Below are 23,855 nucleotides of genomic sequence, written 5' to 3'. Positions count from 1 at the left end.
CTCTTGGGAACGGTCTTTGTAGGACTGGCTCCTAGGCTACGATCATGGCCAGGAAAATGTCACCGTGCTGCAGTGACTTCTCCTTATCAATTGTGGGTCTTTGGCCATGTCACCGCGGTGGAAAGAAAAGGCAGCCAGTGAAACACAAGCGGGAGGGAGCGGGTGGGGCGGGGGGTCTTTTAACGCGGCGAGAGGCGAGGTTAAAGGAAAGGAGGCAGTAGCTCCGGCTTGGAGGAGCAGGATGCCTTTAATCAAAGAACAGGATCTTCGTCTGCAGAAAGAGCAGCAGTCCAGAGATGAATATCTCTAAAGGGCAGCTGGAAGGTGACCCGAGGGGAACTTTCCTCCCGGGGCTGAGTCCTAGGAAGCGAGCACAGGTGCGGGCGTGGGCGCGCTCCAAGCCTCGCTGTAATCAGATAGTTGCTGGGCCCTTCCGAAAACGCAGTAGATAACGCGGCTGGCCCGCCCGCCCAGCGGCTCGGAAGCCGGAGCGAGAGGCTGTGGCGAGCCAGCAAGGAGCCGTTAGCCGACTCGGGGAGCCGGCAGCGCCCCTCCCCTCGCCTTGGGAAGCCCGCTGGGCCCCGCCTCCGCGGCTGACGTCCGGAGCGAGCGGAGGCGGGAGCGTGGGTGGGCCGAGACGTCGGCCGCCCGCGATTCGGCCGGCTCAGCCACACCACCGCGCGCCCCCGCTCCGCCCGCCCCTCCGGGCGCGTCTTTTCCGGGCTCGCGCCGCGGCGCCTCGTCCTGCCTCCGCCGGCTGACCGGGTACGCGCGCGCCGCTGCGGCTTTTTCTCTGGCCTCCGCGGCGCGCCCCTCTCGTCCCAGCCAGCGCTAGCGGGCACGCGGCTCTTCCGTGGGCTTCCCGAGTGCCAGGCGCCGGCCGGCTGCGAAGACACCGCGGGCCGCGTCTCGGGTGAGTACCCCAGCTACTGACCCCCCGTCGTAATTAGCACCCGAGCTCTGGCCGCCCCACTGTCCCACACCTGAGCCCTGCCGCTGAGGTGGAGGGGATGTCCCAGTTCCCGGAATACGCTCGCTTTCTTCTGGAGCCGGGCCGAGCTATCCGCCCGCCTCCTCCCCGCCCCAACCCCAGTCACGGGGCCCGGAAAGATTTCCTAGGGTCTCTGCATCTTCTCCGCAGAGGTCCAGGGGCCTTGAGAACCGGGCCTGCCTCTCTTCCTGCCGCCCACCGCTCCCCACCCCGCGAGGGCCAGAAGCATCCTCCCGACAGGGCTCCGGTGCTTTGCCCTGATCCTTTCCGAAAGAGCACCTCAAGTACTTGCCAGACCTCCAAACGACCTTTAGGGCGCCCCTAGACTTCAACACCATCTTGTCCCCTCTGCGTTGCTCTGGCTCCGAGGGCTAGGGGACCCTATCTGGCCTTAGCAGCATCCGCCCTTCGGGTTTGAGAGATGCCCTGGCTTCTGATCTCCTTTTAGCTTCCGTATCTTTAGGTATGTTGGAACACGGCTGAATTCTAGCAGAACCACGCTCATATTTTTTCCTGTTTTTTTCTATCTACATCCCTGTCCTCATGAACGCTGTATATTTAGCATTAGCTTTAATCACTTCCTCTTCCTCTCCTTTGAGTACCCTACAGAAAGAATTGCGGCCGATGTCTATAGCACAGAGCAAAATCGAGGAGAATATGATTCATTGCCTAACCCCCATTAAGGGGTTACATATTTTAAATAGGACGTCATTTCTCCTCCTCACTCCAGCATCTCCTCCTTCAAAGGCATTTTTCCACCCTCTTGAAGTGGGTTTTGCTCTAGCGTCTCACCTTAAAAATAATCAGCCACCGCTCCCAGAAACGACGGTGAGATGCAGAATAAGGGCAAAATGGCATTTGAAAAATGAATCTCTTTGAAAGAGCAAGCAGTCTGCTTTATTGGTAAATGGCTTAACTGAAGCCTCAGTTCATCTACTAAAATGAGGATGTTAGACTGGAGCACAATAAGGTTTCTCTAGTGTTTTGATTCTAGGACTTGACAAATTCATGCTCAGTCCCATATTACTGCATAATGGAGGGTTAACCTAATTAAAGCCCCATTTCCTGGTAGTTGCTGGTTACTTTAGTTTTCCTTGGATTTTGCCTCTTAATAGTTTTTTACTATCCTTCATACATAGGCTGCGTGCAAGTGGAGATTCAATTACAGGACCATCATCAAACGTATCGGTCAAGCTTTTTATGGCATAATACCTTCTTCCTTGAATTGTAAAATAGCTTTTTCAATTGGAGCCATTAAAGTGCAAGACATATAAGTCTCCTGTTGGAATTAACACCATCTCCACCATTTAGGTGGAGGATGAAACATCAGACCGTTAGTATACTTACACCATAGAATAAAGTACCATTTTGTTCTGATGTGGGAAGAAATTTGACAGCTAAAAGTTCATGGGAAGGTGTAATGCAACAATTAAAAGCTTTCCCCCTCCCTGAAAACCCTATTAAAATAAGTGATTCAGATGAACATTTTTGTTTGGGTTTCAGGTAGCGGTGGGATGGGTGGAGGAGAAAGGAGAGTCTTGCCCAATTCAGTAAGAGGAGAAATGGGACCCTGGAGAGGCTCTGGATCCAGCTGTAGTGAATTGTATAACCCTGAACAAGTCACTTAACCTCTCTTCATTTTTGCGTCTGTCAAAGCATTGTGATGATTGGCAGACTGAGCCATAAGCCCCCTAATTTGAATTCTTTGTTCTTATACTGAAAAAAAATGACATAATGAATCTGTATATGTGATTATATGATATAAATTGCATTAACGCTCTGCCATAAGTCCTTAGTTTTACTGCTTGTTTAGAATGTTTTTCTCAAAGATCTGCATATACTTATTCTAACATATGTGTCCATAATTCTTAATTCATCCTTATCCAATGAGTGAAGATGATATGTGGAAGTCTGTAAATCGGGAAGCATTTAACAAAGTCAGGTATTGTTAGCTTCTGCTTGCAAGTGAAATGTGTGCATACCACACTTTTTTTTTTTCTTAACGTTCATGGCTTTTAGAAGTTGGAAAGTGATTGTGTACATACCGCCTACTGCCTTGTAACTGTAACTGACTAGGAATTTTAAAGAATATGCTGGCATCTCATTCATTCATTGTATCACTCATTGAATTTATCTCATTCCTTCAGCTGTCACTTATTTTGTGCCAGGCCACCAGGATATGATAGTTAAGAAAACCATCTTATGACTTTATAGTCTGGGATGGTTATGGGGGGAATTGTGAAGATATATATATATATATATATATGTATGTATATATATATTTTGTACTAATTACTTATATGATTATATTAATTGTAGCCTATAGCTTCTTTTCCTGGCATTACTTTTTCTCCCCCTTCCTTGACTTTCAATCCCTGAGATGGTAGCAAAAATAAAAGCTTTATTTTTCCATTCTTATCACTGGCTGGTGTTCTATACTCTATTTGTCTTTTAACTCTTCATTTTGAGGTAGCTATATATTTTTTTAAAGATTTTATTTACTTATTCATGAGAGACACACACACAGAGAGAGAGGCAGAGACACAGGCAGAGGGAGCAGCAGGCTCCATGCAGGGAGCCCGATGTGGGACCCGATCCCCGGTCTCCAGGATCACGCCCCAGGCTGCAGGCGGCGCCAAACTGCTGCGCCACTGGGACTGCTATAGATTCTCATCCACTTCTAAGAAACAATACCCTTTATCTAATTTTCCCCAGTGGTGACATCTGCATAGCTGTAGTATAATATCACAATAAAGAAATGGAAATAGATACAATCCATCCACCTGATTCAGAGATCACCAATTTTACGTGCACTCATTTGCGTTTGTGTATTTAGTTCTGTGCAGTGTTATCACATGCATAAATTCATGTAACCACCTCCAGGGTGAAGATACAGTTGCATCATCACAAAGATCCCTGGTGTTGCCCTTTTATAGCCATAGCTGTCTCCCTCCCTTGCTGACCCCAGGCAGCTGCTAATCTGTTTTCCAAGTCTATAATTTCATCATTTCAAGAAAGCTATATAAATGGAACCCTACATTATGTAACTTTTTTATATGGGCTTTTTTTTTTTTCACTCAGGGGAGGTCCCTGGAAATTCTTGTGGGGAGAATATCTTGTATCCAGTTAGTTCCTTTTCATTGCTGAATCCTATTCCATAGTGTGGACCTACCCCAGTTTGTTTCAGCATTTACTGATTGAAGGACATCTGTCGTTTCCTGTTTTTTGTTCTGAACCAATTATAAATAAAGCTCCTATGAACGATTGTGTACTGCTTTTTGTGTGAACATAAATTTCCATTTCTCTGGGATGATATACTGGTTGTAAGGTAGTTGCATGTTTCATTTTAAAAGCAACTGCCAAACTGTTTTCCAGAGCGCTGGTACCATTTTACATTCCACCAGCGATGTATGAATGCTCTTCACCCTTGCCAGCATTTGCTGTTGTTACTATTTTCTGTTTTAACCATTCTGATTGGTGTCTATTGATATCAATGACTTGTCATCTCTATGTCTCCTTAAGTGACATGTAAGTTCATGTATTTTGTCCATTTTCTAGTTAGATTTTTTTTTTACTGTTCTGAGACTTCTTTATATATTCTAAGTACTAGTCCTTTGTTAGGTATGTGGTTTGCAAATATGTTCTCCTAGTCTGTAGCTTGTCTTCATCTTCTTCATGGGGAGTTTCAAAGAACAAAAAGTCTTTTTGCTCTCAAGAGGTCTTATGTGCCTTTGTTATTTAATTTTATTCCTTGCTATTCTGTATAAAATTCAATATTACTGTAAGCAGTTGAACAGTTTTTTCAACAATCCTGGAACTCAAATGTATTCTGTGAACAAATAGCCTTGATGGCTGAGTGTGAATACATACTCACATGTGCTCTCACTATATTAAAATGGCTGCCATCTTTTGTGCCTTAAAAATATAATTTCTGCCTTACCAGGCTGTGAAATGTTAATATTTTAAAATTAAGTAGCTACGATGTGCCAAGGAGATTTTTGGTTTCACTTTCTAAATTTAAACTATTTTCCCAAAACTGTATAGTTTTTTTATTTTTATTTTTATTTTTTACATTTATTTATGATAGTCACACACAGAGAGAGAGAGAGGCAGAGACACAGGCAGAGGGAGAAGCAGGCTCCATGCACCGGGAGCCCGATGTGGGATTCGATCCAGGGTCTCCCGGATCGTGCCCTGGGCCAAAGGCAGGCGCCAAACCGCTGCGCCACCCAGGGATCCCTGTATAGTTTTTTTAAATCATGTTTTTGGTAAGTGATCCAGAGAACAAATTTGTGTTCTCATTTTAAATGTACTTTAAAAGTTCCTTCTCTGTTTCGAGTAGTGAGCTCATGAATCATGACTGTATTTAATTTACTAGGCTTTTTACACTCAGTGTCGATTACCAGAATAATGAATAAAAGACTTGAATTTGTACATCTAAACTGTATGTTTTCCTTTTATAGTACTTAGTGTTCATTTTCTTTAAAAATAAGCATTAGCTTTGAGGGGACTTAAAATTTTATATTTTGAAAAATGGATGTGTTCCTTTTATGAGAAGAACTTACAGGAAAAGGTTAGTGATTAATTTTGAGAATATTCATTTCTGTAAGATGGTACTGAAATGATTACCTGTCCCTTCAGTGTCACCACATTTGCTCAAATAAGTGTACAGCTAGGGTAGTGGATTCCTGTTTGATGAAGATCAATCATCGGTATAAGGCAAGGGCTGGCAAAATACTGCTGGTTTCTAAACTGCCCACCACCTGTTTTTGTGTGGCTGCATTCAAAATACATTATTAGAGTTAAAACAGAGAATGTATGGCTCCAAAAGCCTATTTACTCTTGATTCTTGACAGAGAGAGTTTACCCAGAGATAAAGCAACCTCATAAATTATTGAGTATCTGTGTTATGAAGGAAATTTAACAAACTTTACCTTGACTTTTAGGACCTTTTAGTTATATTTCCATGGGAAATTGTGGTTCAGAAGAGAATATTCATTTTGTTTACTAAGTCTGCAAGGTGCTGTGGTCTAGGAACAGCATTAAGGAATGGACGGAGGGTTGGAAAGTTGATTTTGTTAAGTGTGGGCTATTTCAGCATGATGTAAATTTTCAGGTATGTCAACTGGTGAGATTCAGAAAGTGGTCTATGCATTTGTGATGTCCTTCGGAGATCCTAATTGTAAGCCAGAGTGCTAATGATAGAGCCAGATACGGCAGTTATTGCTCCTGCTCCCAACACTGCTCTCCAAACTCTAAATACATAATAGTCTAAGCCTTATCAAGCCGCACTTAGACTGTTGGTTTACTGTTTTGTTTGCATAGCTTTGTTTTGTTAGTTCAAAGTTGACACTTCAGTTTTCTTGAATGTCCTATGGGTGATGTTGAAAATGGAAATTGAGGGGACGCCTAGGTGGCTCAGTGGTTGAGCGTTTGCCTTTGGCTCAGGGCATGATTCTGGAGTCCTGGAATTGAGTCCCACATTGGGCTTCCTGCATGGAGCCTGCTTCTCCCTCTGCCTGTGTTTCTGCCTCTCTCTCTGTGTGTATCTCCTGAATAAATAAGTAATATCTTAAAAAATGGAAATTGAATTAGGACAGTTGGCTCTACAATGGGGAAAAAATAGACCCTGCCTCCCATCATATACAAAAAGAAATTAAGGATGTATTTTAAATATTTAGGTATATATTTAAAGGACTTCTAGGAGGCATAAGACCACCATAGCAGAGTTAAAATGGAAGTGACAGACTAGGGGAAAATACCATTTACCTATGCAGTAGAAACTTTAATTGACTTCCTCCTAACTGGCTCACTATATTACATGATGTTCTTTGTTTCCTTTGTGAAATAAACTGCACTAAACATTTGCTATTAGTAGGTTGGTCTCCAGTATGCCAGTATGCTTGGGGACCCACCATTAGAACAGATGCTTTTGGTACTTAACCTGTAAAAATTTTCAGATGAAATGACACATTGTCTGGGATTGAGTTTTACTTCAAATTTTATGGGGACGGGGAGGAGTTGTGGAGTGCATAGAGATATAAAACTTTAAAATTAGCACATGTGAATAATTGTTGAACCTGGGTGATAGTTACATTCAAGTCATTAAAACAAATCGAGTGTCTTGGAGTTGATGAAAGCAAGTGACTCCTGTCCAGGTAGGTGTGGGTAAGATGATAAAAGATTTGTACAAATAAGAATAAAAATCTAAAGTTTTCTTCACTTATAGTGCTTAGTGTCTTTTAAGTACTTTGAAGTCCTACATCTTCTAAGAGTTCAGCTCAAATTTCTTCACAATCAGTGGGCCTGGAGTTAAAGGTCTTGGTCTCTTGGTCCTCTATCAGAAGTTTGAAGAACATGTGCACATTGTCTACTGATGAAATGAAGGTAAAATGAAACGTTTGTCATGTGAATGCTTTTTATGATTGTTTACCTTAATTGACCTTTTCAATTAATCAACTGTTCCAAATAACATTATCTACTATATACTCTGTTTTTTTCTTCAGATCGCATAAATCTTATGCCTTTTATGAAAAAGGCTTCTATATATAATATCCATAATATATAAAGAGCTGCTACAGATCAATAAGAAAAAGACACACATTAGAGAAAGTAGCAGAGGGTTGTGAATTGGCATTTCCCAGAAAAGAAAAATGATGAATAAGAGAAGAGATGCTCAAGTTCCCTCTAGTAATCTGGGAAATGAAAACCATTTTTCACCAAATAATTGGCTACGCTAAATATAATATCCACTTTTAGCAAAGAAATGGGTACTATCATACCCTGTTACTGTGAGTGCAGATTGTATAGCTTCTTGATAAAAAATACTCAAATCCTCTCATTTTAAAATGTACATATATTTTGACCCAGCAATACTATTCAGAAACTAGGGAAATATCTGTGCATGTATAAAGATACCTATAAGGCTTCACTGAAGTGAAACTGGTCATAACAGTGAAAACTTCACAGCAACCTGAATGTCCATCAATACGGGAATGATTTAAATAATAATATGCTGTTCTATGGCATACCATAGGGCTATTAAAGAAACCCTCAGATTGACCTAGACAAACTGACATAGGAGTTCTAAAGTACACTGTTAAAAGAGAGAGAGGAGGGAATCAACACTGACCACATCCCATGATTCCACTTACCTAAAAACAGCGGCAGAACCTTACTGTATGTGTGGATAATACAAAAAGGTCTAATTGATATACACCACGCGTAGTTATCTCTGGGGGGAAAGGGAGTGTTGTTTTACCCAGTACAGTTCCATGGTGAGTTTCTAAATATGTGATTGCTATTTTGACAGTAATTATACAGATTAATAGTACGAAACATTAACACACTAGAGGATATTTATAATACGATCCCGATATTATGAATTACATGATGACACACTGCTAGAAATGTAGTGCCTTCGTTTAGTGAGTGCTTGGGTATTTTTTTTTTTTTGGTAATTTCTCTCTTTGTTAAAGTACTATTTGTATTTCTTAGATTTTCTACACTAAAAATATAAGTATAAAGAAGTATAAAGGCATTGTAATTCCATACCCAGAGAGATCTGTTGCCAACTTTTGGGTATATATGTTTGTTTACACATGTATGAGCATTTGCATATACACATATGCACAAGTGCAAACATGTATCATTCTACAAAAATGGGTTCTTTTTGTTTATATCGATTCGTAACTTGCTTCCTTCAACTTGGCATTATATTGGGAGCATTATATTGGGAGCATCACTTAACTGAATAAGTGAAAAAGACCTCCTGGTGGGAAAGGAAACACACTGCCATGTAAATACAGTGTTCTAGTTAAAATAACTGGTTTCTAGGGCAAACTGTAATCTTACAAAAAAGAAAAGTCATGGCCACCAAAAGTAAATAACGAAGGAATTTAAAAATTCTCAATGGTGAACCAGTTCAGGTCTGTTTTGAATTTAACAATGAGCACGTTCTTTAAATTGTAGTTACTAGTAATGATGTGTAAGTGCAATATATCAAAATGTCATTAGCAATCTGTTTTGAATTAGGTTTTTTGTGTTTGTTTCTTTTAGAGGAGGACTGAGGGATGAGGGGCAGGTGCAGAGATAGGGGGAGAGACTGACTCTTAAGCAGGCTCTATACCCAGCATGGAGCCCGAAGCCCAAAACAGGGTTCAATCTCTCAACCCTGAGTTCATGGCCTGAGCCAAAATCAAGAGTTGGATGCTTAACTGACTGGACCACCCAGGCGCCCCAAGGAGTTTGGTTTTAATAAGGGTTTAAAACTGAACTTGAACAGTTGCTTTGTTTCAGAGAACAACCAACTGTTCTAATTTTTGGCAAAGGTTTGAGCATAATTGTATTATTTTACAAGTTCTAAAAGTGAAGAAAATCTAGGTTATAGCCACATGGATCTTTGTCTATGGTATCTTCATCTGTAGTATATAAAATTGAATATTAGAACTGTGTTGGAGGATCAAATTTGATTTGGGCAAGTATGTGTGCATTCTGCTCTCTCATGTCTTCTAGAAGCATTTTTAAAAATTTATTTAAGTAATCTCTACACCCAACATGGGGTTTGAACTCACAACCTGGAGATATCAAGAGTTGCATGCTCTTCCAACTGAGCCAGCCACGATCCTGTCTACAAAGCATTTATTAAGCACATCCACTGAAGGTTCATTATAACCTCTTCTGGGTTTATGCTGTGAACTTGGAGGTGAAAATTTTACCTTACTTTATGTTACACTGAATACATTTTGATACTGTAACCATTTTTAATAAATTCAGTAGAGTACCAAAAGAAGAGTCTACCTTGCAGACAATGGTGTGAATGTGAAGACCCATTGTAGCTGCTTGTGTTTTTTGCTACGGTAATTGAAACATCATTCGTGTTCTCCAAAGCTGTGCACCTTAGGTTATTGGGAACTGATTTTGCAGCATGAGGATTTTTCTCTCATGGGTGCTGTCAAGGCAGCAGATTTTACAGAGGAGTCAGGATAGAGGTTCTGTATTTCCCACTTGATTAGTGAGAAGGGCATGTGAGATTTACTGAGGAGGCATTGAAAACATTACTGGTAGATTCTAGTGGTTGTGAAGTTAAGGCAGTGGAATGCTTGGTGAAACACCTGTTTTCTTTTAGGGATTCTGTTTATTGCATTCCATATGTGGTTAAAGGATTTTAATACAGTAAAATGATAGGGTTTTCGAAGGACCTGTCCCCTGGAGGTACCTGAGTGATGAGTCGTCAAAGAAAATCTGGAGAAATGAGCAGAGCTGCTACCGTTGAGATGGTGTTCATTCACTCTGTTCATGATATGTTAGTTTCTGCTTCGCAGATGAACTGAAAGCTGAGCATTTCCCTCAGACAGGAAACAGGAACTTGGTGAATGAACTTAAAATTCAGTTGTGGCTTTGAAAACCAAAGAAGACAGAAGCAGCACTAATAACTCATGGGATAAAGCCAAGTAAAAGACACTATGTTCCACATGACCACCGAAGATACCGAGAAGTTGCTTAAAACAATAGTTGAAAAAATCATAACTTGACTGAGGGGTCAAACTGGACAGAGCTAGCTATAAACAATGGTCAGATGAATGTGTTTCAGGCAAAATAGAGCAGGAAAGAGAAAAGCAGGCCCGGGAAAATGGCATTCTTATACCTAGAACCACAGAAGCCTTTAGGATTTGGCCAATTGAAAGATTGGTCTAGTTTGGCTTAAAATCTTTGGTAAAATATTTGGGATTCCCTTGGTGGCTAGGCAGTGCCTTATAGGAGTAGGTTAGAGTTTCCGTGATGTAAGTCATTTCCATAATCAGGAAACTAGAAAAGGAGTAGGGTTTAGACTCATTGTTGGTGAATTATAGCAATCCACAGAAGGGAAGCTATGTGGTATTTATTTCCCCAAATAGAAATGTAGTCATTAACATATTCAAATACAGTTAAATTACACATTTTAAAAATATTTTATTTATTCATGAGAGAGGCAGAGACGTAGGCAGAAGGAGAAGCAGGCTCCCCACGGCGAGCCCAATGGGGAACTCGATCCCAGGACCCCGGGATCACGCCCTGAGCTGAAGGCAGACGTCTGCTCAACTCAAATTCTCCCCCAGAAATTTTTGGATTCCTAGGTTTTGTCATTAGTGTCAAGTATAAAGGCCAGGAGTTTTATGTGGAAGCAGATTTTTAATTTATATACACATTTACATTAATTTTAATGTTCGCTTGATCACTGAGAGATTGTTGAGTATTAAAATGTTTGTAGGTTAGTTGCTTTCTTTGGGAACTACCAGAGAATTTATTCTTTACAGGTGGTATCCCTTAAAGTAGTTGGAGAAGACTTCTTCCCCCCGCCCCCCAAAAAAAGTAGTTGGAGAAGAGACAGCTGCAAAATGGAAACCCTCTCGAACCCCCTGCTGTTGTTTTTATTCCTGTTTTGAAATGGAGTTCCCCCACCTCACTCTCACAGCATGTATTTTGGGACCACATGAGTAGAAGTGAATGGGGGATGATTCTTGACCCCAGGTGTACAGAATATTCAGTGGGTTTAGAATGACACTTGCACCAGTCCTGCTCGCTGTCTGGAATCCTAGCTGGATGGGGCCTACCCTGGATCTGCCATAAGCCTAAGTGCGTGGCCAGGGCGCCACGGTGGAAAGAACATGGATCAGTGCCCAGATAGCTCCCCAGTCCCTGTTGCCTCTCACCGGTGGCCTGCATTTACATCCTGGTTCTTTGCTAACCTGAAACTTTTGTGTGGAGTGAGATTGACCTACAGTTGTTGCAGTGATAACATTTGGTGAAATGAGAGAGCTGTCTCTCACACAACTCTCAGTTGATCTTGTTCTCAGAAAGCCTCTAACCCTAAAGATGGCAGGTTTTCAAATACCTTAGGGAGAAAGTGCTTGTGTACCATCTTGTTCTCAAATGAGGAAGACTGATCACCTCCCTCTCTGCCTTTGATTGAAGGGATGTGTTGCTTAAGGCACAACAGGCAGGAAAGAGGAAGTGGATGCTATACTGGGGCATTACCAAAGGAGTAGGAGGTGGCAGTGAATATATGATCTGTACCATCTGTACCCAGAACATACCTTAAAGTTTGAAAACCTGGAATCTCACCTCCAGTTTGTGCTATAAAGACATATTTTAACAACAGGATGTAGCCTATGAGGTTCCTTAAGCTTAGAACCTCTATACTATATATATATATACTTTACCGGTGCTGCCCAATTGCTTATAATATATATAAGCTAAGATATATATATATATATATATGATGTATATATATATATATATATGTGTGTGTGTGTATATATATATAGTGTATATATATATATATATATATATATATGAGAGAGAGAGAGAAGCCCTGCCGTGTTTAATTCGGTGGTATCCACAGTCTCCAGTGGAAATCTGCAAAACCGAGTCAAAACTCTTATCTTTTTCAAAGGTAGGATTGTTACATAATGTGTTACTTTACTGATCTTGAGATGGAAGCAACTCATTTTTGTTGAATGGGTAATTAATCAAAGACTTATCCTTTATTTTGTTGCTTTTGTTTTTCTATTGAAGTACAGCTGACAACATTATATTAGTTTCAAGTGTACAACATAGTGATTCAACATTTATATACATTGCAAAATGATCACCACAATATCTAGTCACCATCTGTCACCATGCATAGGCAACTCTTTCTGAAGCAGGTAATTTTGGTTGAAAGAACTGTTTTTCAACCTAGAGTTAATTTCTCTAACTTTGTACCCCTCCAAGCTAATGTAACACTGCAGTAACTTTCTGTGTCCCTTCTCTTCTATATGTTACAACATTTTGTCATGAGATCATGAGAAAAAGTTTTTTCATTGCATAGAGCAAAATTTGCTTAGGATGCAAAATTGCTTCTTAGATTTGTTGCCTCTGATGCTGACCTCCACCTCTGGTGTGAAAAAAAAAAGTGATGTTTCAAAGTAGCACAGTTACATATTTGGCTTGCATAAAATTGTTCTGTGGGATGGTCATCTAAACTCTGGGAATTTGTGTTGAGTTTGGTACTTGGCCAAGTCTGGGGCTGTGTCCTGCTATTGCTAGACCTTTAAAATCATTTTTTTTCTCTTGCCTTTACCGGTGCTGCCCAATTGCTGTTGAAAGATCAGGACGTTGCCTGGGCTTGGTACCAGGCACTGACCCTCAGTGCCCCTCTCTTCTACTTGCTGGCACAGCAGTCCTGGGAACTCTAGGATGGAGATGTTGGAAATGTTTTGATAATACCTTTTCTAATTCTTTAAAAATCTGGCCGGTAAGCTACTGCCCCATAACCATCAGTCCTGAAGATGTATAGTAAGTAAACAGAGACCTTTGGCTTTAAAACCTTCCACTGGATTCGCCTTGGTTTTGCTTTTGAGGAAGAGTAAGCAGCAGATTATCCCATATACCTCTAAAATCAAAGCGCCTTCTTAACCTTTTACTGCTCCTCACCTTGGTTGCAGATGCTTCAAGGAGGATTGAATTGTAACCTACTTTAAAGGTGATATATTTTAGATTGAACATTGACAGAAATAATTGCAAAGGGGCATCTTCTAGGCAAATTACATTGCCGACGCTGCAGAAGTTCAGTGCTTCGGGGATACTTGGGCAATATCTGCTAGTAGTAAATAGCACAGTGTTGACATTGTAGCAAGTTTCTTGGCTGACCTTTGTATGGTGCATACTCCTCCTCCCTTAAACAGCAGTGGTTCATGGCTATGGGAAGAAGACTCCAACTCTGCTTGGAAGTTTCTAGTGCTCTGGTGCTTCTCTTTGAATCAATTTTTTGAAATTCTTTTTGTGGTTCTCATCCTGTGCAAAACTCTTATGTTGAGGCATTTTAGATACTTAAGTAACAAAACCTCCAATTAATAAAAGTTCTGTTGGAGAGACACCTGGGTGGCTCAGGGGTTGAGCGGCTGCCTTTGGCTCAGGGTGTGATCCCAGGATCGGGGATCAAGTCCTGCATCCGGCTCCCTGCGAGGAGCATGCTTCTCCTTCTGCCTATGTCTCTGCCCCTCTCTCTATGTGTCTCTCATGAATAGATACATCTTTAAAAACCCACCTCTGTTGGATATGTTCCGCAATGGAACTAGCATATTCCAAATTTTATGCTTGCCATGGTAGTGGTGTAACCCAAAGGCAATGCTATTTGTAATACCTGGCTAGTGGTCTGCAGGTGAAATTCATTGTGATATTTTCGCTCTGGGTTTGTCTTCCAGCTCTGCACTAGTACTTTATTGTTTTTTAGAGACTCACTTTCATTCTTTGGCTTTGGAGACTTTGCCTAAGTATTTGAAGGAAGTTTTTAAAAAGTACATTTTAGACAAGCCAACTAAGACCTAAGCAGTAACAGGTATATAAATGGGTAATCTCAGAGGGTAGCTGTTGTTCGTAGCTTGCTTTATTTATTTATTTATTTATTTATTTATTTATTTATTTATTTATTTATTTATTATTTTTGATAGTCACCGAGAGAGACAGAGAGGCAGAGACAGAGGCAGAGGGAGAAGCAGGCTCCATGCACCCGGAGCCCGATGTGGGATTCGATCCCGGGTCTCCAGGATCGTGCCCTGGGCCAAAGGCAGGCGCCAAACCGCTCCGCCACCCAGGGATCCCTGTTTGTAGCTTTTAAAAAAAGTATATACTTGTCTGGTTGGGCTGTTATTATAGGGTTGAGGGCTGCCTCATGGGTGACCCTCCTTTCCTATTCTACCTATATGTTCTTTGTGTTAGTCCACTTAAATATTATTTACTGAATAGTAAGCTCCACAAAGACAGGGCATAGTATGTGCTCACTGAATATTTTTTGAACAAATGCATGCACACACACCTGTAATGGCCCAGGATTTGGGAGGCTAGGTTTTAAAATATATGACAAAGGAAATGAGTTGTTACGGGCTGTACTTATTTTTAATTCATTTCTTCAAATAGAAATGTTAGTATGGTGGTGAGTCTTCAGCAATGATGATATATATTTTTTAAAGATTTTATTTATTTATTCATCAGAATACACAGAGAGGAGAGAGAAGCAGAGACACAGGCAGAGGGAGAGGCAGGCTCCATGCAGGGAGCCCGATGTGGGACTCCATCCCGGGTCTCCAGGATCACGCCCTGGGCTGAAGGCGGCACTAAACCGCTGAGCCACCGGGGCTGCCCCAGCAATGATGATATAAAACCAAAAAGAAGAGAGACTTAACCATTTGTTTCCTGCTTCTATGCCCAATAGGGTGACATCACTTTTACACTTAGGGGAGGCCATATTATATGACAGTCTTTACACCTTTCTGTTGTCATGCTAGAGAGCACAGGAACTTCCTGTCAAAGTTGTTTTATTTCAGCATGTTCTCATTTATATGTAGGGCTCTTTTTAACCAAATAGATTCCTTGTTCTAGAGTTTTCAGATGTGATCTTAATATGGCTTATTTTGCAAAATAAATGCTTCATTTTGTAATAATTTTAGATTTGCAGCAAATTTGTAAAGATAGCTCTTACATCCTGTACATCTTTTCCCAGCTCCCCTTTAATGTTAACATTTTATGTAACAGTATAGTACTAAAACTACAGTTTAAACCATAAAATTTATTTTGATTTCTCAAGGTTTTCTACCAGTCTTTTTTTTTCTGTTCCAGAATGCAAAATTGTTATACATGTTTCTTTCTTTTTTTACTTATTTATTTATTTGACACAGAGACAGAGCGAGCAAGCAAGAGAGCAAGCACAAGCAGGGGGAGTGGCAGGCAGAGGGAGAGGGAGAAGCAGGCTCCCCGCCCAGCAAAGAGCCTGACTTGGGGCTTGATCCCAGGACTGTGAGATCTTGACTTGAGCCAAAGGCAGATGCTTAATCAACTGAAACACCCAGGTGCCCCTATACGTGTTTATTTCAGAAAAGACAAAAAGATAAAGACAAAGTATGGATAATCCCCTAAACGAGCCAGCTACTGATATTTTTAATACATATCCTTCCACATTTTTTTTTCTGTAGAGAATAGAAATCCATTCCCCCTCCAAAAAAACCTTTGGATTTCCCTAAAAGAGAGGTCACAAAATGTGTTTTATATACTGTTTTATAATTTGCTTTTTATACACTTAATAGAGCATTTTTTACATGTACATCTTCCGTTGTCTGATATTTTTAATATAGATTAACATGTTCCCTTAAGACATTTTGTTGTTTCCATTCCTGAACTTAGTTAATTCTTCATAACTTAAGACCAAACTATGCATGTGTTCTCAAACCGCCCCCCCATAAACCTGAGAAGAATTCTTCTCAGTAACAGTGGCTCATTAAGCCTGTGATTCCAAATACCTGTATATTAGGTTGGACCATTTGAAATTGCTGTTTTCTGGCACGTAACAGGATTTTGACTATTGGCAATTTTGTATAGGTCATCCTAACAGTTTGAAAAAGCCTTCTAGATTATTCTGATCCCTTTCCTCACCATTCTCATTCCGTTGAGAATCCCTGGCCTCTCACTGTACTGCGTATCTTGCCATTTAGAATGGTTAGCTAACACAAACATTTTATCAGGCAAAAATGTTGACAAACTCCCCTTCCAGGTGTTGCTGATAAACAGGATCCTTAAGACCTATGCCTGTGTTGATAACATATGCTGAAAACTTGTACTCCAGTGAATTGCATCTGCCCATCTGTATAAGGAAAATAGACTTCTGAACTTTTAACTCAAGCTATATGTAAGATCACCCGATAGCTTGGTCTCCTAGTTCCATATCTGTATTCGATAGCCAGGGACACTGGTGCCACCCAGTGGTACCTTATAGAGGAGCAGCTAATGATGCTTTGCCACTCTCCAACATATCAAATTCTTTCATTTTTTCCCTTCTTTCTTTTATGAATTTCTATGTTCATGGTCTCTCCTTTTCTTCCCTCCACCTATGCCAGGGCACTTACGGGTTTCATTTACCCCAGCTGATAATACTCAGGGAGCTACACTAGCCATGTAATTTGCTGTAATAATCCTTATTTAAATAAAGGTTTTGGAATACGAGACATGAAATAATAAGTAACACACCAAACAGTTATTTGTTCTGTTTATGAAGTCACGGTTCCTATCCAAAAAGGGCATCGAGTTTGTATTCTGTCAGAATATGGCACTTGTCATGTTTAATTTCAAGTTTCTCCACTGTGTGAGAGGGAAACATGTTTATATAGCTCAGATGGGAGGAGGCATACACGTCTACCTAAGAGTGAAAGATTTAACTTGGAAATCACTCTTTGGCTTCCTTTCTGCTTAGTATGACTGGTTAATTCACTCCAAACCTGTTGGGTAAGCACCTACAGTGTCTCTGTACTGTGCTAGGTTCTGGGGAGTAGAGCAGGAACCCAGCTAGACATGGCCTCTGCCTTTAAGGAGCCCACTGGCCCAGCAAGGGAGCAGGAACCTGAACAAGTTTAAGTGCTGTGCTACATGGGTGCTCACAGAGCAAAAAGTGGAGGCACCTGCTCTAATGTGGGGGAGGTCAAGGAAGGCTCTTTAGAAGTGTCATTTTAACTTTAAGACTTAAAGGAAGCCAGGGAAAGGGAGAAGAGAATGTTCTTGGCAGAAGGAATAGCATGTGCTAGACCCAGAAGTGAGAGATTAAGCTTGGTGCTTTTGAGAAACTAAAAGAAGTTTATAATGGCTAGAGCCAGGAGATCAGCTCCACTGAAGCTTCACAAAAGTCCTCACAACAGGAGTAATAGTATTCCCTCCATTTTAGAATTGTGGCAAATGAGGTAAAGAGGGTAAATAACTTGCCTGAGGTCACCCAATGCTAGTATGGGGCATAGCCAAGAGCTGGAGCCAGGCCATCTGGCTCCAGCATTTTGGCTCCTAACTACCACGGTCAACTGCCTCTCAGCAGGGCACTGTGTTATATTGGAGCTTCACTGTTTCTTTAGCCTTATCCGGTTAATCTGTGGTCTTTTCTTCAGATTGGCCAAGTTAAACAGTTTTTCTTAGTAAACTGAATGTTAGGCTGTCCTAGGCACAGACTCTTCTAAGAGCTAAAGCTAATAAATATGTAAAAAGACTCCTTAAGCTTACAGCATCTGGGGTAGCCCAGAAACTCTGCAGTTTCCTTTGGTCTTTTGTCATTGATTGGAAATCAAATGCTTCATTTGATCTGCAACTCTAAGGTTGCTAACCCGTATTTTCCAGAAAAATCATAGATGGGAAGTTATAGTTGTATATTTTTTTTGTTAAAAATGAGTAATATGTATTCCCTGCAAAACTGGAGTTTTTCCCTGATTGCTAAAGTTAATTTGGCAATTATCTGTTTCTCTGAATTTTAAATTAGTTAAAAGGTAAACACAACTTTTTAAAAAAATATTTATTTAGAGAGGGTGCGTGCATGCAAGTGAAGGGGGTAAGGGGAGGCAGAGAGAGAGGGAGAGAGAATCTCAAGCAGACTCTTCACTAAGCATGGAGCCTCACTTGGGGCTCAGTCTCATGACCTGAGCCAAAATCAAGAATTGGTTGCTTAACAACTGAGCCACCCCAGGCACCCTGGGTAAACACAACTTTTTATTTTTAAAAAATTTTTTAAAAAGATTTTTATTCATTTGTTCATGAGAGAGAGAGAGACAGGCAGGCAGGCAGAGATATAGGCAGAGGGAGAAGTGGGCTCCATACAGGGAGCCCGATGTGGGACTCGATCCCAGGACTCCAGGGTCACGCCCTGAGCCAAAGGTAGAAGCTCAACTCCTGAGCCATCGAGGCATCCAGTAAATACAACTTTTTAAACAGAATAATAGTCTTTAAAAGTTTTATAAATTGAGAGCCTGTAAATGGAGATCTTTTCTTACAGTGGATCTGATTTATCCTTTTATGTACTTAAAATGTATAAATGTGTTTTGTAAGATGAGGAATTGACCTCAATTTGAATTTATCAGTTAAGGCTTTTTAAAGTTTATTTATTTTAGAGGGAGTGTGTGTGTGAGTGGGGGTAGGGATAGAGGGAGAAAATCTTTAAGCAGACTCACTGTTAGGTGCGGAGCCCAACACTGGGCTGCATCTCACAACTGGTGAGATCATGACCTAAGCCAAAACCAAGAGTCTGATGTTTAACCTACTGAGCCACCCAATTATGGTTTTAATCTAGATTTTAGAAGTTGGATTATGAAGACTCAGTTGTACGTAAACTAAAATTGTCATATTTTGCATTGTTGAAACACTTGGAATAAAGAATTGTGTGTGTATGTGTATGTATGTTTAATGACACAAAGCTGGTACTTTCATTTACTTGCCCATTTGTATATGACCGTGGATTCAGTCAAGAGTTAATGTTTCTCAGCAGGGTGAAGGTTGGATTTGCCAATGTAGCCATACGTTCGTGCCTTGTTCTCTTGTGGGTCTAGAGTTAGCGTTATTACTGGAGTCCTCACTAGGGATGTTTTGCCAAAAAAGGGATGGAGACTTTGACAATAATTACACCAGGCCAAAAGGTAAACCAGGGGACAGACTTTGTCTAACTGGCAAGTGTAATCACTGTCATTTTAACCAGTTCATACAGGAATCAAATTTGTGAGCTTAGCTTCCGAAGCACTGGCTCAACCCAGTTGAATTAACCAGCACTCACAGATGGATTTCCCTTCACTTTGGAGTTAAAAAATTGATTTTCAAGTGGATATATTATTGTATGTTGCAGTGGAATCGCATGAAATCAGCTGTATTCTTTCAGTAATTTTTAGTACTGTGAACTCTGTGCTGCTGGGCCCTTTCAAGGTTATTACAGGACACGCTCATAGCTGTCTGGAATTTACAGGAAGTAGATTACTTAATGATACTTTACTGTTACCCGAAGCATTTTGAAATGAAAACTTGGAGGGAAAGAAATGAATCAGCCTTTCCTGCCCACTCCTTTCTGAAGTTAGTACACATTTGTAATGTGATATCACAGTTGATTGGAATGTCTGAAGCAAGACACTCTTAGTCTTAGGTAAGATGATATGCTCTGAAGTTCAGAGTCATTGGTCCCAAAGTTGAGGTTGTAAACAAGTGGATATTGATGGAGAATTTACTTCTGAAATGCACTCCCTTTAAAATCCTTCTTACCACCTGGGTGGAAGGCAGAGAGATGATACCCATTAGGTGCCTTTTGCTTGTGATACTCTTTCTGAAGGAAGGCCTTGATTCCCACCCCCCGCCCCGGGTTGCTGATTCTGGTCAGATGAAAACCTTTTTCCTTGTGGGACAGAAGCATTGGTGAGTATGACCGATGAGGTGCCTATTAAATCTTAGGCAGATATCATCTGGCATTTGAGTTCCTGTTTGTTGTAATCGGGTGAGTGGAACTCCAGGCTTTAAATAAATTATTTGTATTTTAATCTGTGTAGAACCCCTCATGATTGTCCAGCTTTTTGATATCGTCTATTCAGTTTCCAATAGTAGTCAATTTTTCTTAGTCACATTTTGGCAGAGGGGACAGCAAAGACAATTGTTAGTTTTAGGAAACCTTTAACATTGAAGTTATAGCAAGACAAAAAAACTTTTATTTTGCTTTGGAGATTATATTGCATTAGCAAAAGAAGTTTCTTTTACTTTGAGTCTAATTTAGAAATAGAAGTGTCTGATCTTTGCATAGTGCAGGTAAAGTCAACTTTTGGATTCTTTTGCAGTGTCACTTTGTCACTTAAGTAGTGTTGAAAGCCTTAGGGGTGATGTTCATTGTTATTTAACACACACAAACACACACTAGAATGAACTGAAAGCCTCGTGCTGTATTTTCTACTTAATTATTAGTTGATGGTCACTGCATCAGCTTTAGGAAGCATAAGAAAAATAGAAGGATAAAATTAAAAATTATCAGTAATTCTACAACCTAAGGGCTACCCATTTCAGCTTATAGCCTGCATATATTTGAAGAAGTTGATATTCTTTAAGTTACCTCTTCAGCCAATTAAGCTGTGCACATCTTGAACATTTTCTTGCATCCTTGAATATTCTTTGACATTGCTGCATTTGATAATGGTGTAGCATTTGATCATACGGATGCATCATTATTTTACCAGTCTCCATTTAGGCATTTGAAATTAGTTCTCTGTCTTCTGTTCTCTTTGTAACAGTGATGACTCTTATCTCTATTTGTGTGTGTGTGTGTGTGCATGCTGATTTGTTTCTTAGGATATTCTAGAAGTAGAAAATGGAATTACTGGGTTGGGAGGTATGACATAAGAACTCTTGATGCATATTGCCAAATTGCTTTCTAGGAGGCTTGGATCAATTTACACTTATGTCAATAGTATATAAAGTGCCTTTTTGTATATATTTGGCAACACTAATTTCTTGATTCTTAATTGGCACTACTTTTGATGGAACTTCCATGCATTGCCATTGTAGTAAATAAAACATTCCTGGTAAATGAAAGCGGGAATGTAATATTAACAGTAGCACTGCAGGGAACTGGTGGGCCTGGATACTTCAAGAACCATCAAAACAGTCTTAGCTTCTCAAAATTTATTTTTCCTTTCTCGAGCAGTTTATTAATCTCAACTTTAGGGGGTAAGTGCTAGTTTGTTTTTTCTCCTAAAATTATTGCTCCTTGAGAGCTTAATGTTTATGACTTGGGCCTTTCTGTGCATTTATTAAGACTCATGCTTTTATTGTTTTTAAAAACAAAATTAACTTTTGGCAAAGAATACCTGAATTTTGGAAAGTTTTGGTAGTTACACAGGGTACTTTCTGGTGAGGATTACTCAAAGTAACAAGCACTTGTTCGATTTTTGTTCAGGTCTTTAGTATTATAATAAAAGCCCTATAATTTCAGAATCATCCACATATTAATGTTTTTTGAGTAAATTTGGAAAGAAGACAATTCGGTAAGTCCAGTATTTGATATGATGCAAACTATTTGGCCAAAATGTTTAAAACTCAGTGTCCTATGGGCACCTGTGTGGCTCAGTGTTAGTGTCTGCCTTTGGCTCAGGTTGTGATATACCAGGGTCCTAGGATTGAGTCCCATGTCAGGCTCACTGCAGGAAGCCTGCTTCTCTCTCTGCTTATGTCTATACCTCTCTCTGTGTCTCTCATGAATAAATAAATAAAATCTTAAAAAAATCAGTGCCCTAAGATTGTTGGTCCCAAATCAAGAATTACCAGTGTGGCAGCAATATTCATCTGTTAACTTTCTTCCACCCAGTGATTGTTTCATAATAGCAAAGCTATACCTTAAGCAGACCTTACAAGTAGGATATATTGATGTTTGTGACTTGAGAACTTTAAAAGAAAATGTGGGGACGCCTGGGTGGCTCAGCGGTTGAGCATCTGCCTTTGGCTCAGGGCATGATCCCGGAGTCCTAGGATCGAGTCCCACATCGGGCTCCCTGCATGGATCCTGCTTCTCCCTCTGCCTGTGCCTTTGCCTCTTTCTGTGTCTGTCATGAATAAATAAATAAAATCTTTAAAAAAAAAGAAAATGTGTTTTTTCCCTCTTGATGCTGTTTTTAATTTAATCCTGGGTAACAGAAAAAACAGCAGTAGTGTACTTTTTTGCTGTTTTCTAATATTCTTTTTTCTAAAGTTTTTTTTTTTTAAGTAATCTCTATACCCAGCATGGAGTTGCTCTCTGACTGAGCCAGCCAGGTGTCCCTGTTTTCTGATATGCTCATAATTACTCATCTTAAGAGTAAAACTAATCAATACAGATTAGGAAGAAATTATTTTTTTATTGGAGTTCAATTTGCCAACATTTAGCATAACACGCAGTGCCCATCCCGCCAAGTGCCCATCACCCAGTCACCCCAACCCCCCACCCACTTCCCTTTCCACTACTGCTTGTTTGTTTCCCAGAGTTAGGTGTCTCTCATGTTTTGTCACCCTCACTGATATTTTCACTCATTTTCTCTCCTTTCCCTTTATTCCCTTCCATTAATTTTTATATTCCCCAAATGAGACCATATAATGTTTGTCCTTCTCCGATTGACTTATTTCACTCAGCGTAATACCCTCCAGTTCCATCCACGTCGAAGCATATGGTGGGTATTTGTCGTTTCTAATGGCTGAGTAATATTCCATTGTATACATAAACCACATCATCTTTATCCATTCATCTTTCAGTGGACACCAAGGCTCCTTCCACAGTTTGGCTATCGTGGACATTGCTGCTATAAACATTGGGGTACAGGTGTTCCGGCACTTCACTGCATCTGAATCTTTGGGGTAAATCCCAGCAGTGCAATTGCTGGGTCTTAGGGCAGATCTATTTTTAACTCTTTGAGGAACCTCCACACAGTTTTCCAGAGTGGCTGTACCAGTTCACATTTCCACCAACAGTGCAAGAGGGTTCCCCTTTCTCCACATCCTCTTTAGCATTTGTTGTCTTTTGTCTTGTTGATGTTCACCATTCTCACTGGTGTGAGGTGGTATCTCATTGTGGTTTTTATTTGTATTTCCCTGATGGCCAGTGATGCAGAGCTTTTTCTCATGTGCTTGTTGGTCATGTCTATGTCTTAGGAAGAAATTCTTAATTCTACCGTATAGGGAAGCACATAAGATGCTTTCCTAATGTTCTAGAAAGTAGAACCTATTATAGTTCCTGTGGTCATTCGGAGAGGAGAGGGAGAAGAGTTTCCTTTTAGAAATGAGTTAACTACACCCATTTTAAACTCTATTTTTTGGTTCTGAAAGTGTACGACTTTATAAGTAAAGAGTGGAATTTATATACATCTAGTTTGTTTTCCCATCCCAAGTGAAACCTAGTACTTACATCGTAGGTTAGGTACTTATTATTTTTACATACACTGTTTGCATATATATATGTGTGTGTGTGTGTGTGTATAACTATACTAATGGTAATATTAAATGTGTATGTGTATAAAGATATTAATTACAGGGGGAGAGTTTATATAACAAAATGGGT

General features: G+C 40.3%; 1 protein-coding gene across 3 annotated transcripts in view; it reads left to right on the top strand.

The window, feature by feature from the left end:
- Window positions 1–695: 695 nt before the first annotated feature.
- ACSL4 (acyl-CoA synthetase long chain family member 4) overlaps window positions 696–23,855 on the top strand; it is an 86,013-nt gene continuing 62,853 nt past the window's right edge. For 2 of the 3 annotated variants that reach the window (XM_055337476.1, XM_055337475.1), the window contains exon 1: window positions 697–913. The gene's annotated coding sequence lies outside the window, so the exon portion shown is untranslated. Of the gene's footprint in view, window positions 914–23,855 lie in introns of all 3 variants that reach the window. The other variant, XM_055337472.1, reaches the window with a different exon arrangement.

The sequence above is a fragment of the Nyctereutes procyonoides genome, unplaced genomic scaffold, assembly GCF_905146905.1.
Source record: "Nyctereutes procyonoides isolate TBG_1078 unplaced genomic scaffold, NYPRO_anot_genome, whole genome shotgun sequence".
Lineage (NCBI taxonomy): Eukaryota > Metazoa > Chordata > Mammalia > Carnivora > Canidae > Nyctereutes > Nyctereutes procyonoides.
Note: the sequence above shows the minus strand (reverse complement) of the source record. Positions and strands in the feature narration are given on the sequence as shown.